Below are 18023 nucleotides of genomic sequence, written 5' to 3' on the forward strand. Positions count from 1 at the left end.
TCAATCGTTCCCTCCTGACTGGGATAGCCAGTGACTCCTAGCTGCCTCCAGGGGTGTCCCCCAGGCCCTACAGACCCAGCACAGGCCACACTGACCTCCTTACCACCTCGACCTTTTTCTAACATCCCTCATAGTCTCTTCTCATGAGCCCCTTGGCCACTGGTCCGGCCCGAGTCTCATACCTCCGCTTGATAGGAAATCCTCTGGCCTCCTACGGGGGCCACACCCCACCAGTCTAAGGCCTGCCCTGTGGCCAGAGTGAGCTCTTTCACAGGCAAATGGCCAGGACCTGCCTCTGACTCTCCTAGCTTCACCTTCCAGAACTCGCTGTTCCTTCTGCTAATGAACACCTCCCCACACTTTGAGTCTCAGCTCAGATGTTAACCTTCTCCAGGGAGTCTGCCCTGAGCTCCAGGTTTGGTTAGAGGGCTTCCCAGCTTCCCATAGTCCTGAGTATCCCTCAGTTTTTCCCAGGCACCCTGGGCAAACACGGCTGACAGGCCTGCCTTCCCCATGGAATGGCCTGAGTTATGTCCATGTCCCCAGTGACCAGACACAAGAGGTGGGGGGGGGGGCACTGGGGACCTTCCGGACTGGATTCTTGTGGGGGCCTGGAAGTTCTGCAAACAGAGGTGTGCTATTCAGTCACTGAGCAGTTAGACATGCTCCCAGAGACCAGACTCTCCCCAGCCTCCCTAGGATACCTCCCCTTCCTGCCAGGGCTAATGACATTACTTAGGATTGATCGATTTCTCCAAGCAACCTCCAGGGCTGCTAATACCAGCCAAGTTCCTAAGAAATCCCTAGCTGGGACCTCCTCCTGGCTCTAGGATAAGAGAAAGCCCTCACCTCTAAGCCTGTTGTTCAAGGGCACCCCTCGGTCCAAAGTTCCATTTTCTGTCCAAATTCCTGGCCCCTGCCCTGAACTTTTATAGCCCCCTATTTTATACATGGAAGGGCCTGCAAGGGGTTGGGCCTGGGATGCAGTGAGCCCTTGCTAATGGAGCAGGAGCATGATACTGACACCTCCAGGCTCCTCTCCCATTGTGACATCTCAGGCACAGAACTGACCCTCGTTCCTATACTTCCCTCACATGACCACCACCCTCACTGTCCAGGACCATGCTGCCTGCAGCCCCCAAGCCTGTTCTCTCTCCTGAGAGTAGAAAGAATTTCAGGCCAGCTGTCGGTGCCCTGGTTCCACCTTGGTCTTCAACTGACTTGCTGTGCAAGCATGGATGGCTCACTAGCTCTCTCTGAGCCTTACTTTACTTGCCTAAGAAATGGGGGACTAGATTGAATGACACCAAAAAGGACCCAGGGGCACCTGGGTGGCTCAGTCAGCTAAGTGTACGGTTCTTGATGTCAGCTCAGGTCATGATCTCAGGGTCATGAGATTGAGCTCTGCAGCGATCATCACGCTTGGCACGGAGTCGGCTTGAGATTCTCTCTCTGTCTCACTCTGCCCATCCCCCTGCACTCTTTCTAAGTGCATCTTTTTTTTTTTTTTTTAAAGATTTCATTTATTTATTTGACAGAGAGAGAGAAGGCACAAGCAGGGGGAGCAGCAGGCAGAAGAAGCAGCAGGCTCCGCTGAGCAGAGCGCCTGATATAGGGCTCTGTCCCAGGACCCTGGGATGATGGCGAGAGCTGAAGTTAGCCACTTAACCAATTGAGCCACCCAGGCGTCCCTCTAAATAAATCTTTAATTTTTTTTTTAAATGGGGCACCTGTGTGGCTCAGTGGTTTGAACCTCTGCCTTCGGCTTGGGTCATGATCTCACGGTCCTGGGATCGAGCCCTGCTTCGGGCTCTCTGCTCAGTAGGGAGCTGCTTCCCCCCCTCTCTCTGCCTGCCTTTCTGCCTACTTGTGATCTCTCTCTGTCAAATAAATAAATAAAATCTTAAAAAAAATTTTTAAATTCTTTTTAAAAAGGACCTAAGGCTGCAATAAAAAGGAACAAAACCTGGATATATGCTACAACAAGAATACATCTTGAAAACAGGGCCGAGTGAAAGAAGCTAGTCACAGAAAGTGACATGGATTATACCTGTGTCATCTCCTGATGACAATCTTCCCAAGTCAAGCTCCATGGCCTTCTTTTATGCATTGGAAACATGGGCCCTAGATGAATGGATGAACAAACCGGTCCCCCCCCCCTCCCGAGAACAGAATCAGTCTCAGTGACAGAGAGAAATGCACAATCGAGCCACATACATGCATGAAGAGATCTTAACAGCGTGTTATTCCGTGACAGAGGCCAGTCTGAGAAAAGACTACACAACTGCACGATTCCAACTCTGTGACACGCTGGAAAAGACAAAGCCATGGGAGCAGTAAAGAGAGCAGAGGTTGCCAGGGGTTGAGGGCGAGAGAAAGATTTTTAGGGCAATGACACGACTCCATACGATGCGTTAATAATGGGTGCATGTCATCAGACATTTGTCAAACCCCATAGAATGTCCCACAGCACAAGTGAACCCTGGTGGAAACTAGGACTTTGGTTAATGATACTGTGTCAGCATTGTCTCAGCAGTTGGAACGAACATACCACCCCAGCATAGGATGTCAATAAGGAGGGCATCTGCGGGGGGAGGGGAGAGTATAGAGCAGTTCTTTACTTTGTGATCGATTCTTCCGTAAACCTAAAAATGTTTCCCAAAGGCTATTAATTAAGTACCTGTGCATTCAATTTGATACCTATATCAGTCGGTTGATGAATAGACAGATAGGTAGGAGGGAGAGACTAAGTGACTCACCCAAGGCCAAACTGCTAACTGGGGAGGAGAGAAGATGTGAACCTAGGACTGTCAAGTCTTTCCGTGGCCCCAGCCCCGGGTAGGAAGGTCTGCCCACATTCCTGCTGCCTTCCATGTCTGTGCCGGCCACGATGCCCAGCAAACTGCACATCAAAGGGCCAAGCCCAATATTTTGGTTGGCACCAGGGGAGCAGGGGCAGGGAATAGGGCTGAGAACCCAGGGGAGGAAAAGGGAAACCCCTGATGAGGAGGAGGAGACCTGAGCTTCTCCAGCGGCCTGCCAGGGCCTCGGGGAGGGAGGCGGGGCACATGAGTGCACAAGAAATAGCCCCCTTTCTCCTTGGCCACAGCTGCCCTCACTGGCCTCAACCCCAACCCAGCCTTGGGTGACCAGCAAGCTGGGTGGACCCCACAAACCTCTGGCCTCGGCTTTCCTGTCTCGGGATACATGACACCAGATGACAGCCTTTTAACCACTTGTTTTCTCTTCAGCCTCCGGAGAAAACCGGAGACAGGGCAGGACAGGAAGGAGGGAAAGACAAACCCCGTGGTCCTTGCCCAGTCTGAGAAGAGGCCCCTCCCTTCCCAAGAGTAACGCTGGGAGCCCTGACTAGAACAGTCAAAACAACGATGACAGCTGCAGGAAGGCCTGTGACATGGTTAGAGCCCCAGGCCAGGGCTGCCCCCGCCAACATGCCTCCACCATCTTTGACAAGGACCACGGTATAGGTAGTCACAGGCTTGGTAACTCACAGTGATTACCCCAACATTCTCCTAGAGTAAAACCTCAGGCATAAAAGGCACAGGGTTATGAGGACACCTCCCCATAGTGCTCAGGGAACACAGCCTCCCTGTGGTCCTTCCTCACTGCCTCTCGTCCATCGCCTGTGCCCAGCACAGGTGTACCTATCATGGCCTTTGCTCTGGGCCCCTCTGCCCATCTTCAAGGCCTGGAAAACTCCTACTGAGCTCAGCTCAAAAACCCCTCTTCCAGGAAACCTTCCCTGCCCACGTCAGGGTCTCTTCTGGGTCTCATTAACTCCTGTGCCTCCTTGGATCCCGGCACTTAATCATTGCAGGGTGACTTCTAGGACAAGGCAGACTTATGCGGAATTCAGAAATAAGGAAGGATCTGTGGCAAAGTGGGGGGACACAGGGGCTCTAGGTAGGGGGATAGCACAAGGAAAGCCTGGTGGCTGAGAGGCATGAGCAGGGCTGAGGGCGGCCCCAGGCTCCAGCCAGCAAGTGAAGCCCCATGTGGGCACCATCTGGGGGAGGGGGTCTGTTGCCAACAGGAGACTCCTTGCCCTCTGGGAGACCAGGGGTAGCAGGGCACCTCCAGGTCACCCATCAAGATACCAAACCCAAACCCACTGAGACAAATCCCTGGCTTTGGCTCAGTGGCTAAAGCTTGGGCTCTGCAGGAGGCTCAAAGAATCAATCAGGCTGTAATTAGGGTCATTATTCGTCTCTTTCCACAGTGGTGCCAGGGCTGCCTGTTTATCCAACACTTCCGTGCCAGGAGACCTCTGATTTCCCTTCCCCTCCAAGCAGGCCAAGCCAGACTGATATTCCAGGCTGGCTCCAGACCCCGGCGAAGGGCTCCCCAGTTCTTCCGCCCCTCTTGGCTGTCCTCCTGCAGAAAGGGCTCTCTGCTTCTCCCTCGGGATGGGATGGCTTCCTTGGAACTGTGGCCTCGGGGACGATTTATCCCCTACCTAAAGCTCTTGAGCTCCCTCAGTCTATGTTTAAGAAGCCTCTGCTCTGTGGCAGGCCCTGCTGGGAGCCAAGAATGATTCACAGAGAATGAGACACGAACCTTCCTCTCGAGGAGACAAGCACGCTGCCCAAATGGCAGCTACAGCTACAGCCCGCGCCCGGTGCTTTCCAGGGCATGAGGGCCTCCACACACCCGCTCACAGAGCATCTGGCCAGCTCCACAGGGCAGGAGCAGATCCGCAATTTATAGACGGACAGGGAGGAGAGGCTGGTGGAGGCCTGGATAGGTGTGCCGAGCTTCAGTGAAGGCCCTACAGGGACAGACACGGGGGTCTCGGGCGTGTTTGCGGCTGCAGGCTGGACAGGAGCCAGGAATGGACCCTGCCCGGGGGACCTGGCTTCTCTTGACATAGGTGGGACCACTGTTTCCCAAGTCAGGACTATGTGTATAGGCTGAGTAGTTCACGGGAATGACCTGGCCTTGCTCTGAATGTGAAGCTTAGCATCTCAGAACTTAAAATCTAGCTCCAAGCTCTCAAAACCAGGGTCTTAGAATCGACTCACTCAAGACTCATACAATCACGAAATCCTGATGCAGTCCAACAGGGATCCAAGAACTATCCTTGGATTTTCAGACTATCTTTGGATTTCAGACCATTTCAAATGTCAGCAGAGAAAGATCTGGAACTTTCCATCCAGCCACCCTTCTCATGTAGAAATCCCCAGTACAGCTCCTAGGGGTGGTTCCCCAGCACAGGGGCCTGCGTGGGCTTGCATACATCCTGTGATAGGCCCCTCCCTCCCTGGAAGGCTGACTTCTTCCCCCCTGAAGCTGCCAGGACCCCTACTGCTGCTACCCACTGGCACTGACAGGTTCTCCCCGGAGCAGGCAGAGCGAGCAAATATTCTCAGGGCTTCTGGCAGGGCCTCAAGAATCAGCCTGGGGGCTTGGTGAGTGGGAGCCTTCCATCAACCTCTTGTCTAGGCTGACACCCCAGTCCCTCCCAGGAACATGGTGATTCAATCACAGGGACTAGGCTGACTTTTTCCGAGGCCTCTCCCTGGGTCCTCATGAAGGAGGAAAAGGAGAAAGCTGAGTATGGCAGAGACTTGCACTAAGCAAACCTGTCCCTGCCCAGTTTTTACTCCCGGAGGGAATGGAGAGCATTGATTTATTTTATTTATTTATGTAAAATAGCAGTTATCATACAAATGGGCTTCCCAAGCAGGCCCTTGGGGTTGGGGAGAGAAGCAAGGCCTATCACTTAAGGAATCTTTCTCTTGCTTCCTTCCCCTTATATCTACCTGCATAGCCTCACCTCCCCCTTACCCCTCTTCACAGCTCTCTGCTCTAAGCGCACCACATTATCCCGTCTCCCCACCTCCACACCTTTTGCTCAGGCTGGGCCCTCTGCCAAGAAAGCCCTCCCCACCACCCCAGTTCAAGTCCTGTCCATCTTAACAAATGGACCCTGTGCAAAGCTCAGTCCGATCCGCGCGCCCCCCCCCCCCAGATGCCCACTGCCTCCTATCTCTGTGTTCCCGTCATCTGGCAGAACTCTCCAGACATGATCGCAGGCCTCTGTGCCCAGTAATTATCTGCTTCCCTAGCTGCCTTGCCTACCAGGCAGGATTTCAGAACCATTTAGCCAAGCTTTTCTGAGGAACCCAGTGTCTGTGACCCTGCACAGGGCGACGGGGACACAAGATACCCCAGTCCCCATCCCCAAGAGGGAAGTCACTGTGCAGGGGGCCTGTGTCTCTGCACTGGGCCTGGCACCAAGGAGGCCGCAGGGTTATCTGTCAGTCGGAAAAGCTGGTTGAATATGCAGCGGAAGGAAAGGAGATCAGAGCCTCTTAAACCACGCTACTGTACAGCCGTTTCTGAGCCCTTTCCACTTCTGCTCCTGAAGAATAATTAGCTTCTCCCAATTGACAGGAAAAAAGGTTACTAAAAAAAGTCTCAATTAAGTATTTTCTCCCACAATTTTTGCTTAACCCCCTGAGATCTGTTTACACACATCTGCTCTGGGTCTAGAACAAGATGGCCTCAGCCTTAGCACAGAATACTGGACTTCCTGTTACTCTGTCTCTCTTCATCGTGGTGTCCTGTGAAGGACAGGGGCCCCTCTACTTCCAGGATGTCTGAGAACTGGGGCCTAACCTTTTCTTCCCTCCTTTCAAATATCTAGGTCTCCCTTCTGTAACCAAAGAAAACTGGACTTACTCGAATGCTGAGGAAGAAAGCTGCAGGAATTTGCTGGCCCAGCATGCCTTGAAGGTTCATGCCAGTTCCATGATTCAAGACCTCCAATTCCATCATTTGCTATTCATTCCTTTGTCTGAAGCATAACTTTCTCTAGGATTATCTTTTAAAATACCAATCTCTCCTGGAAATGGGAGCCCTTTAAACTCCCAAATTGAAAGTCAAGGAAACTTAGTTTAATATATGGCTCTAAAGGCAGGAAATCACAGGGACTAAGAATGTGCATTGAGAGCCAATCTGCCTGGGTTTGAGACCCAGTTCTACCACCTACTGATTGGTATAATACAACCAGACCTCAGCCTCTTTATCTATAAAGTGGGGATAATAATAGCACCTCCTGGGGCACCTGGGTGGCTCAGTGGGTTAAAGCCTCTGCTTTCGGCTCAGGTCATGATCCCAGGGTCCTGGGATTGAGCCCCACATCAGGCTCTCTGCTCAGCAGGGAGCCTGCTTCCCCCTCTCCCTCTGCCTGCCTCTCTGCCTACTTGTGATCTCTGTCTGTCAAATAAATAAATAAAATCTTTTTAGAAAAATAATAGCACCTCATGGGTTGTCGTGGGGATGAAACAAGCTAATATGTGTCAGGGGCTTAGGCAAGTCCCTGGTACAAAGGAAGGAATGGTCTACCAGATAGCTCTACTGAGGGCTTCTGATTATTATTACTCTTTTTTTTTTTTTTTTTTTGTAAACTGCACGATGCTGCCCCATTAGCAGCCAGTGTGCTGCCCTCTGTAGCTTGTCTCTAACCTCCCCTTCCCCCCCGCCACCAACACTTCCCTTTGCTTTTCTTTACCTTGAAGAAGGTATCAGTGGTTGTGACCGGGGCTCCTTAGGATGTCCTGTCCACAGAGGCGGTGATGTCACTTCCCTGGGACAGCTGAGGGGACAAGGGGACAAACCCAGTCATATCACTCATCAGTCCACCCTGCCTTCTCTCCCACCTGACCCTTTGCAAGTCCCCACATGCGTCCACCTTGTGCTGAGTGTGGGCCCCAGGGATGGGCCACACCTTGTCGCTGCCCAGGGAAGCTGCCGAGCTGACGGGGGGATCCAGCTGTGAGCAACCAGACCCCACACAAGCAATCCTACCTCCACGTATGCTGCCCACAAACGAGCCCTAACCCTAAACCCAGGGCAACCAGTACCCTGAGCCACTCCCACAACCTCTGGAACTCACAGAAACGCAATTCAAGTCCCAGCTGCCTTGGAGAGAGACTGGGGCTACTTGTGGCTCCTGGGGTGAGGAGGCTGAGGTCCTTTCATGCAGCCCAGAGACCTGCTTCTCTGGAGGTAGCCACCGAACCAGCTGCTCTTCTAACCCAGCTACCAAGGAGGGCCGGGGGGCTGGAGGCGGGATCCAGGGCACCACAATTATGTGGCTAACTTCTGACTCATGCGCTGCCTCCCCCATCCCCAGCTCCTACAGCTAGAGGGGCAGCCCTCCTGTCTAGGAACTGGGCGGAGAGACGGTACCCATAGGCCATGGCAAGAAAAGGAGAGAGGAGGCAACCCTGGGACAGTGCTGCAGGCTCGCGAGGATGCGGCCACATCGCCCACAAGGGCTGGCGTGACTGGGAGCCTCCCTGGGCCTCTCAGAGAGTCAGAGGCAGAGCTAGGCCTGGGACCTTGGCCTCCTGCTGCTGTGCAAACCCACAACAGGGGTGGTGGCCCAGGCCCATTGCCCAAGCCCATACCAACATGAGAACTTTCTGATGCCATCGGGCCCTGAAGTCACACACTGGCAAGAAACACACAGCCAAGGCTCAGCCTCAGATTGGAGCAGGACGGAGCTTAGAAGTGACATCGAGCTCCTCAGACACAGACCCCCATGGCACCTGAACCCTGCCTCCCTCTACCTGCAGTCCCCAGCTTTCTCCTAGTGCTACTGTCTACAAAGCTTTCTTATTTCTCGTGTCTCCCGTTAGGACGTAAGTGACAGATGGACTATAAATAGAGCAGGGTTTCTCAAACTTCAGCGTGCAAACAAATCACCTGGAGACCTTGTTAAAACACAGTCTGACACAGTGTTTTCTAGGAGGTCTAGACCGGGACCTGAGATTCTCCATTTTTTTTTAAGGTTTTATTTATTTATTTGATATATAGAGAGAGACGGCAAGAGAGGGAACATAAGCATGGGGAGTGGGAGAGGGAGAAGCAGGCTTCCTGCCGAGCAGGGAGCCTGATGCAGGGCTTGATTCCAGGACTCTGGGATCATGACCAAAGCTAAAGGCAGATGTTTAACAACTGAGTCACCCAGGCACCCCAAAAACACAGTTGTTACTGCATGCACACTGGGGTCAAACTGTTCAAGTTAGGATCTTGACTCTTACTGTGTCACCTTGGGCAAGTTACCTAACCTCTCTATTCCTCCATCTCCTTATCATAAAATAGCAACAAAGACAACAGTATTAAACCTGACTCATAGGGTTGATGTGAAGATTACATTATGTAAAATGCTTAAAGTGATTCTTCTTTCAAATTTAAAAATGGAGACTCTGAGAGACGGACACAGCCAGCAAGGTGGCAGAGCCAAAATTCAACCCCAAATCTCTTCACACACATCCTGAGACACCAAGCCATCACAGAACACCACAGCCAGCAATTCTTCCTCCACACGTGGAGACTGAGACCCAGAGAAGGGTGGGGGGCAAATTCATGAGAAAGTTGGTGTCACAAATCCAGGTTGATGACTCCCAGCCTCCTGCACTATCCACCTCACCATCCTTCTGCACTGAAGAGAAAGTGACACAGATTCTCTCTGAGGGGTCCCAGCCTCTGCTGTCAGCCTGCACATGGCCGGTAGCTAGCCTGGAAGGCAGATGTGGGAATGACGCGATGTGGAGGTTGCCCGCCTGCCCGCCATGGCCTGGGTTTCCCTGTATTCTCAGAGCCCTGCCCAGCAGGCTGGGTGAGAACAGTCCAGCGGTCTCCTTCCATCTCCAGCTCCTCCTACCTCCAGTCTCTGGCACTGTGTGGTCTCGGGGTCCCCCAGCTGGGGTGGCAGGCAGAAAGAAGGGGACATGGCTTGAGCCTGGCTCCACCCCCACCTTGGTTTCCCAGCACGGGGCCAGTGGGAGCCTGTGAGTCACTTCAAGGAAGTGCTTGGCCCCAAACAGGAAGTGGCTCTTCTAGCTGAAAACCCCTTCAGGATCCCCCAGGGCCCTGAGCAGCAGGTGGCTGGGGGAGCAGAGCCTGAAGAAGCTGCCTGGGATACAGTAACACCTATTTGGATTTTACCTGAAACTCAAACATGGCGTCTATCCCTGGACTGTGAAACATGGCCAGGGACTTTTTCGCTATGTGATCTTAGGTACATCAGTACCCTTCTCTGAGCCTTTATTCCTTCATCTGCAGGATGTGGGGCAGCATTACAAGACTGCCTAAAGGGATGCCTGGGTGACTCAGTTGGTTTAACATCTGCCTTCAGGTCAGGTCATGATCCCAGGGCTCTGGGGTTGAGTCCCACGTTGGACTCCTTGTAGGAAGCCTGCTTATGCATGTGTGCATTCTCCCTCTCTCTGACAAATAAATAAAATCTTTAAAAGAAAACAAAAAAACAAGACTATCTATGGCCTGGCATTCCATGATGAAATGAAGGGCTGGAAAAAGCAAATTCAAGTTTTAAATAAATGAGAAAATGCATATATATGAATGAAAGGCATTGAGTAATGCGGACACATAGATTGAAACACCCGCCAAAGGACAAGCTCCATCATTTATCTGCTCTGAGCTGTCCGATAGAGATCTCACCGATGAGATCTCCTCCCACCCCCTGAATCACCCTGAGGCACAAGGAAGAAAGGCCACTGCCCAGAGCCCACACATCACAGAAACACGCTCACAAATGAACACAGTAGAGAACATACAGGAGCCACGGGATATTCGTGGGACACGCAGGTGTAATCTGCTCCCCTCACGCCACTCAGGCCCCCCTAAACCCCTTCTCCATTCCTTGGGCATGAAGAACAAAAGGTGATTCTGTTCAGATGAAGAACTGTGGGTCACTTTGTTACTGATGGGGGAGAGGGACACTAGGTGGTGGTGGCCCAGGTTGGGGGGAATGGGAGGGGACCAAGAGGCAGGAAGATTTAGGGGGGGGGAATTCAACTTGTCTAATCCTTTCTCTCAGACTGCAAGAGCAATGGCTTCTTGCATAACAGAGTATCTGTTTCCCAGGAATGCTGAGCAACTTTATTATTTATTTATTTTTTGCTTTTCTCCCTGTTCCACTTTGTGGTTCTAAGAGGGTGGTGCCCACAATAAATGCACAAAGTGGCTGAAGAATGCTACGGTATCTTAGAATTCACATCACTCTGATTAACGTGACATGAAAAGGGACACAAATTCTTTACATTGACATGAAAGGCTGGGACTGAATGGTTTCAATTCTATAAATGTTCAAAAAGTTGAATATTTCATCTCTATTCAAATGATTTTATTTTAAAATCTGATATTCATTGATTATAATATGTATAGTTTTGATTTCCATACATAATTTCAAGGCATAAAAATTATTTTTGAAGAGAAAGGTTCTCCATTCTTTGCATTTAATTTACATTTTTGATGGAAATATACTCAAATTCCATGCACCTTAAATATAACTGCATTTTGTTTTGATCCTTCAGACTGTTACTATCAGTACCTAATTTTCAAATGATGTGCAAATCCTGATTATAACACCATAACTGTGGCAATCTCGCTAAAATGAACAAATATATTTTATGAAATGAATAAGGAGTAATGTCTTACCTCTCATCGAAACATCACTGGCCTACCAACGAAACACCCAGATGTGTACTTGTAATTATGTTCGGTCTTCTTTGCTATTTTGTCAATTTCAGTTGCATAAAATCCTTACTTTACATGTATATTTCAATTTCTATCATGAAGATATAATTGTCAAGGTGAGAAAATCAAATTAATTGTCTGGGCTTATTTTATAACCTTCAAATACCCAACAGAGATCTACGGGCCTCTATTTGTATTTCTGCCCTGGGCCCTGCACACTTCGTACAGGGCCTGCCCGTCAACCCTCTGCTCCTTGGGGCGGTGGCAGGGAGGGTGGGGTGGCGAGCAGGCAGGGAGGAGCCTGGGCCTCAGGATAGGTCTTGCAGTACCCTAGTTGTTAAGCCTGGTGAGAATAACACCCTGCACATCTGAGCAGAGTATGAGCACCACAGACGCCTGTCAGATGTGCTAGTGATTAACAGCGGTGACAGAGCACTCAGCTACCCAGCTCAGTCCATCCTGATCTGGTGAACTTAGTTCAGGTTCCAAGTTAGACAGGGCTGGAGGCTGGAGCCAGGTCTCCCAGCTGGGGAGCTCTGTGGGATTCTGCTTCTGGAAGTGGAAAGAGAGCACATGGGCCTGAGGGAGCAGTGGAAGCACAAGGAAGCTTTCAGAAGGCCCCATGTCGTGTGGACCATGCTGTCGTGCGGCACCTCTCCCACACCCCCCTTTCTAACAGGCAAGAAGAGCTGTCCCTTATTGGAACTTCCTCTGGGCCAGACTCCAGGTGATCAGTTCCATATACGCTCTATTGGAATATAATCCACAGACGAATTCTCAGGAGAGGCCTCTGTCATGCTTCACACATGCTCCCTGGATCCCTTTACCATTCAGGGACACACCAGCTTGCACGATCCCTCCTAGCCGCCAACATGTATGGAAGTGTGTGGGCAGACGACCCAGAGCCTGCCGGAATCCCTTCACTTGCAGTCATGGTCATTCCCTGGGGCCCCCTTTACCACGACCACCTGGGTAAAGGTCTGAGTTCTCTAGCATCCTTGCTCTGGCAGTCAGCTCTGGTCCCCTGTCCCCAGAGCTCCCGTGCAGACTGAGCCAAGCACCCTTCCACTCTTACTTTTCCTCCTCTTTCTGGTTCTACTTTCCCTATGCCCTTAGCAGCTTCTTTTCTGGGAAAACTTCTTAATACATCACTCTCACCTGAATCCTTGCCTCACAGTCTGGTTCTAGATCACCCAACCCAAGACAGCTAGGTGAGCGGTACCATTAATTTTCCCATTTCAGAGACAAGGAAACTGAGGCTCAGACTTTGAGTTGTTAAAGCTTCCCCATATGGCAAGCAGCAAAATGGACTTGAGGTGGGCAAAGCCTAAGCCCTGACCCCTCTACCGGCCAGCATGGTCTGATCTGCTTACAGCCCTGAACGCTGTCCCCTCCTGGCCATCTGAGCTAACTTTCATTTTTTTTTATTAGAAGGAAAGCAGAAGGATCTGTAGATGATCCAAGGAGAATGACTAAGTCCTCAGATTCTTCTGGTTGGCTCAGATCCTGTTTTGGTCAATCCTTGTGAATCAGGGCGGGTCTGACATTCTGGGAATGCAGGGAGACTTCAAACCAACTTTATGAAAACAAGTTGTAAAAACACTGGCCGCCACTCAAAGAGGCCGGCTGATCAGCTTGGCTCCACAGAGCAGGGTTGAACAAGTTCACCAGAAGGGAACACGCAGCAGGACAGACTTCGGCTAGACCCAGAGAAAGAACGTCCTGGTCACTGGGAAGAAAGGGAGTGTTCACTGGAAAGGGGTGGAGGGGGACAAACTGGGTGAGACTCGTCGGTTGATTGCCCCTGGAAAGAGCCAGCCCCAAGGTGGTGTACAGGGAGGACGAGGAGGGGGACTCGGGCTGTGAACACCTGCTCCAGTTCCCTGCAGGCCAACCCTGCCCCGGCTCCCCCAGGGAGCCGGGTGTGTCCTCCTTGGAAGCCCGAGGATCCCTGCCCTGACCTTCCCAGGCTTTTCTTGTTTGCAGCAGCTCCAAAGTAACCCTAGAGTCCTGGGACAGAAAAACATGGGAGCACAACTCCGCCCAGCCCTGAGCATCATCGTTGACTTGGAACCTGCTTTATGAGGATGCTCAGTTTGCGGGGTTCCTGCCTCCTAGGACGCCAAAAGTCTCCACAGGAAAGGGTTCCCTGATCCTCCCACCCCCAAGATGGATGGAGGTCCTGGAGCCTGGCAGAGCTCAGGGCAGGACTAAGGGCTGCCACCTCCTTCTCCCCCGCTCCCCCTTCCAGGAAAATCTCCTGGCCCCTGCAGAGGACTAAAGAAGGTGCTCCTAGCCCGTCTCACCCACTCCTCCCTCCAACCTCCGCTGGGCTGGCTCCTTCCAGGTGGCAATGAACAGGCGTGAGTCTCACCCAGTTGGTTCCCCTCCACCCCCTTCTAGCCTGCACTCTCCTTCCTTCCTTCCCTCTCATCCAAACCTCTGAAAAAGATGTCTACACTCGTGTCCCCTCTCCCTCCCTCCCACCTGCTGCTAAACCCACAGCTCTCTGTTCCTGCCAGGTTCAACCGTGACCTCCATGTGAGTGAGGCCACTGGGCAGCTCTCAGTTCTCCCTGACACGGTGGGCTTCACCCTCCTTCTGGAAACATCCTTCATTCCCGGCATACGGCACATCACTTGCTCTGGCTTCCCTCCTTGTCTCCAGGCCCCTCCCTCTCCCCAGGCCTCATGCAGCATTTCTTCCCGAGCCCTTTGTCCTCCCTTGCCCTTCACCTTCTCCTAGATCATCCAGCAGTGCCATCTCTGGACCAAGCTCAAAGCCCGAGTATTCAGTGACCCCTGGTCATCCTGGCTTGGGAACCTCATACCTGTGGTGGCCCAATAGGAATTCATCACATTCCCCTAAGTGCTCTCCACCCCTGTCCCTATCTCAAGAAACCTCCATTCTTCAGTCTTCCAGACCTGGCAGATGAGAATCACCCTTCCCACCCACCTTCCTCAAGCCCCTAGGCCTACCTGAGACCTGTTACCCAACCTTTTCCCCTCAGCTCCCACCAAAAAGCCCTCAAGTCTCAGTTCAAACCCCTCCTTCAGGAAGCCTTCCTTGACTCTCCTGGTAGATCGGGCATGCCTCTTCCTGTTTTCATGAGCCCTGCACAGCCTGCTTCAGGAGCCACGCTGTGTCCAGCTGCGTCCTGACGTCCCCGTATGGCTCTGGAAGGGCTGAGGCACTGCCTGATCTGACTGAGTCCTAGCATCCCGCCCAAGTTCTACACACAAGAGCCCCTGGGAGAAAGTCCCCACACCTGGGGAACTCATCTTTCTGCTGAATTTGCCCCATCGGTGAGCTCTGGATCACCCCTCTACCCGCACACCTACCAGGGTAAAGGTTGTCTCTGCTCCGCCCCTCCCCTCCCCCTGGGGCTTAAAACCAGGAGCTCTAACAGCCCCTTGTAGACACAGGCTAACCTGTCTGCCGTGTTAAGGCGAGACCCCCGGGGCCTGCAGGAAAGCAAGGGGCCCCTCTCATTCTCCACCCCTGTCCCTATCTCTATCCCTATGTGTGCGAGCAAGCACATGCACAAACACACAGAGGAAGGCACACACAAATACAGAGCGCATGTTCACAGGCAGCCCGGGCAAATACACACGGACGCACAAACACAGGCTCGTGGAGGTGTAGACAGGCCCACAGATGCAGCATCCTGGAAGCAGCATGGACTTGGGCTTCTGCTTCCCCCATGGGCACCATGGGTGCCAAGAGTCAAGGTTGGCTTGGCTGGGGCTCAGGGCTGGCTCTCACCTCTGCACACCAGGGGCCTGGGGCAGAGGGCGGCGGCAATAGCTCATAGTTCTGCAGCTTCTGCCCTTCTTTCCCCCTCAGTTTCCATAACCTCTTCCTCTAGGAAGCCCTCCCTTTCAGTGCTAGGTGGGGAGTTGGCCCCCAGAGGAGCTCCTGCTCAGATCCCACCCCGATCTTTCCCTTGGGCCCCCTCTCCCATGTAAGGGAAGGGCTGGCCCAGCTTGGTCACAGCTCAGAGCTTTTAGGATCAAGACTAAGTCCCCTTCCCCAGCCCTGGTCCTGCCTTGCCTCCCCATGGTGGCCCACATGCCCCACCGAGTAATCCTTGGCTGTTCCCTTCCCCAGAGTCAGCACCAACATCAGAGGCAGAAGCCAGCCTTGGCAAGTCCATCTGATTGTCAGGACAGAAGGGTCTGGGGGGCTGCTGGGGGGCTGCTCCTTTACAGGTGAGAGACAGGTGAATTTCCCAGGACCACATGACTGCTAAGCCCTTCTTCTCTTTCACTGAAATCCTGTGCCCAGCCACGGCCATGGAGAATGGATGGGAGGAGGCTGCAGGAGCAGAGCAGGGGCTGGAGGGGCTCGCAGGGAGGAACCCAGGCCTACAGAGCTCTTATTCCTGCTGAACAGAATCAGAGGCACCCTGAGTGCGGCAGCCACATGGAGCATCTGGGGCTGGCTCCTTCACTAACTTGCCGTGGGATGTGGAGCAAGTCCCCAGGCCTCAGTTTCCCCATCTGTGATGTGAGTGGGAGGAGGACACCACAACCTTCAGGATCTGTTCCACTCAGACCCTGCAAGTCTACAGAGTAGGAAGGGGTGCTGGAAGGAGAGGCCAGGAGAGGTGCAGGGCTGAGGCCACTGGGTGTTCTCTGGCCCTACCGGCTTCCTTAGGGTTAGCTTCTAGGTTCCCCCAGACCCCTCTGCCAAGGCAGGCACACTCCCACCCTTTCATCTCCCCTTGCAGCAGAGGAAAACTGCAAAGTATCCAATATACCAGAAGGGGAGAAAAAGGCAAGTGAGGGTGGGTACGTATATCACATGCAAAATGGATGCAAATGCTCTGGGCAAACACCTGGGCATGCGCCCCAACATCCCTGTCCTCTCCCTGTACCCCCTAAGCCCAGCACCTTCCCAAATCCTGCTGACTACACCTCAGAAGTGGCTCCCTCATTAGCCAGGCCCCTTCTCCAGCCTTTCATATCTCTGCCTGAGAAACAGCCAAGAACCCCTTGGGAGAAGCCCTACATGCAAAGCTTTTCTCACCTTCCCAGCCCCCCCACCTCATCTCAGGGGAGTCCCAGCCACCTGGAGCTAACTCCCTGCCCCAGGAACACCACACTCCACACCGTTACACAGCTATCTCCCTCTGTGCATCAAACTCCTGTAGATCCCTCAATACCCAAGTGGGAAATGCTGCAGTTCAGTGAACTGGCTTCTGTATTGGGCATCAGGTCTTAAAGTCAGCACTCCATGAGTAAATTGCATATGGTTAAAATCACCCTTGATTATCTATAGCTATCACTTATTTACAATGCCTAGTCACTGTTCTAGATGGCTCCTATGTTTTGACTCACCTAACTCTCACAACCATGGCAGACTGTATTTTCAGAGACATCTGCAGCAGTATCTGTCATCCCACATGCTCTTTCTACAATGTTCCCAGGGAAAGGTAGGGTCTATGCTACCCCCACTTCAATCTGGGCGGGGAGTTTGGACTAATGGCTGAAGATACACCATGAGGCTCCCCAGGCCAGCTCATCGAATGTGATGCAGCTTCTGCCACCCTCACCGGGATACTTCTGCTGGAGCGCTGGGCCGCTGTGGGGACTACCTGACAGCTCCGAGGCTGCTATTTCATGGGGAAGCCCACGTGAGCCCACAGCTAGGAACAGAGCCCTGCGACGAGAGGCCCAGCCAACCACTGCTGCCCCAGCTCCTCGCTGCCCTAGTTGCCATCTGACTATATTGGTGCCAGAAACCCTCAGCTGAGCCCACCTTAAGATTCCTGACCTATACATGCTGAGATAACAAAATGGTTGTTCTTTTATAAAGTCACAAAATTTTGAGGTGGTTTTGATTTGTAATAATAGTAACCGGAACATCACTATCCCTGCTTTAGGGAATTAGAATTTGAGGCACAGAGAGGCTAAGCAGTTTGGCAAAGATCACAGAGCTGGTAATGGTCAGGGTCCAGATTTGAACCCAGGCAGTTCAGCCCCAGAAAGCACGATATTCACTGCTATGCCATACTAACTGCCTTCAAGGTCTGCTTGGTACCCCGGCAGGCCTCAGGGAGCTGCTGCTGAATAAATGACCGAGTGAAGGAGTAAGCAAATGAACAGGTGAGTGAAATCAGAGTGTGAGCTCCCAGGTGCAAGGCAGGACCTCAGGCAAGCCTGAGCCATGCGCAGGAATCAGACACGAGCCTCTCATCGCTGGGGCAGCACTGCCGTCTGCAGCCCTGGGAGAAGGTGGCCATCAGAGGAGCCTGGCAGATGCGACCTGCCTCAGGCCCCACACAGAGGAGCCTGAGATGCTCATCTCCCTGCTCCCGGTCTTCCCCAGCCCTGCATGCTGCAGGATTATATATGGGCCCCTGGAGAGCCAGGCCTACCTGGAGCCCGGCTACCGCAGCAGGAAGTTCCCTGAGCGGGAAGGGTGGAGACAGTGTAATCCTGGCATGGCTACTGACCCACTGTGTGAACTTGGGTGAGTCTCTGTCC

The 18023-nt window shown here is 52.6% G+C and overlaps 1 protein-coding gene across 4 annotated transcripts in view; it reads right to left on the reverse strand.

The window, feature by feature from the left end:
* The window catches only part of GDPD5 (glycerophosphodiester phosphodiesterase domain containing 5), an 83633-nt gene that overhangs the window by 45679 nt on the left and 19931 nt on the right, over window positions 1-18023 (reverse strand). For 3 of the 4 annotated variants that reach the window (XM_004768022.3, XM_013064334.2, XM_013064335.2), the window contains exon 2: window positions 7538-7621. The exons of the other annotated variant lie outside the window; for it this stretch is intronic. The gene's annotated coding sequence lies outside the window, so the exon portion shown is untranslated. The remainder of the gene's footprint in view (window positions 1-7537; window positions 7622-18023) is intronic. 4 annotated transcript variants of the gene reach the window in all.

This window comes from Mustela putorius, unplaced genomic scaffold (genome assembly GCF_011764305.1).
Source record: "Mustela putorius furo isolate JIRA1106 unplaced genomic scaffold, ASM1176430v1.1 tig00003987_pilon_pilon_pilon, whole genome shotgun sequence".
Lineage (NCBI taxonomy): Eukaryota > Metazoa > Chordata > Mammalia > Carnivora > Mustelidae > Mustela > Mustela putorius.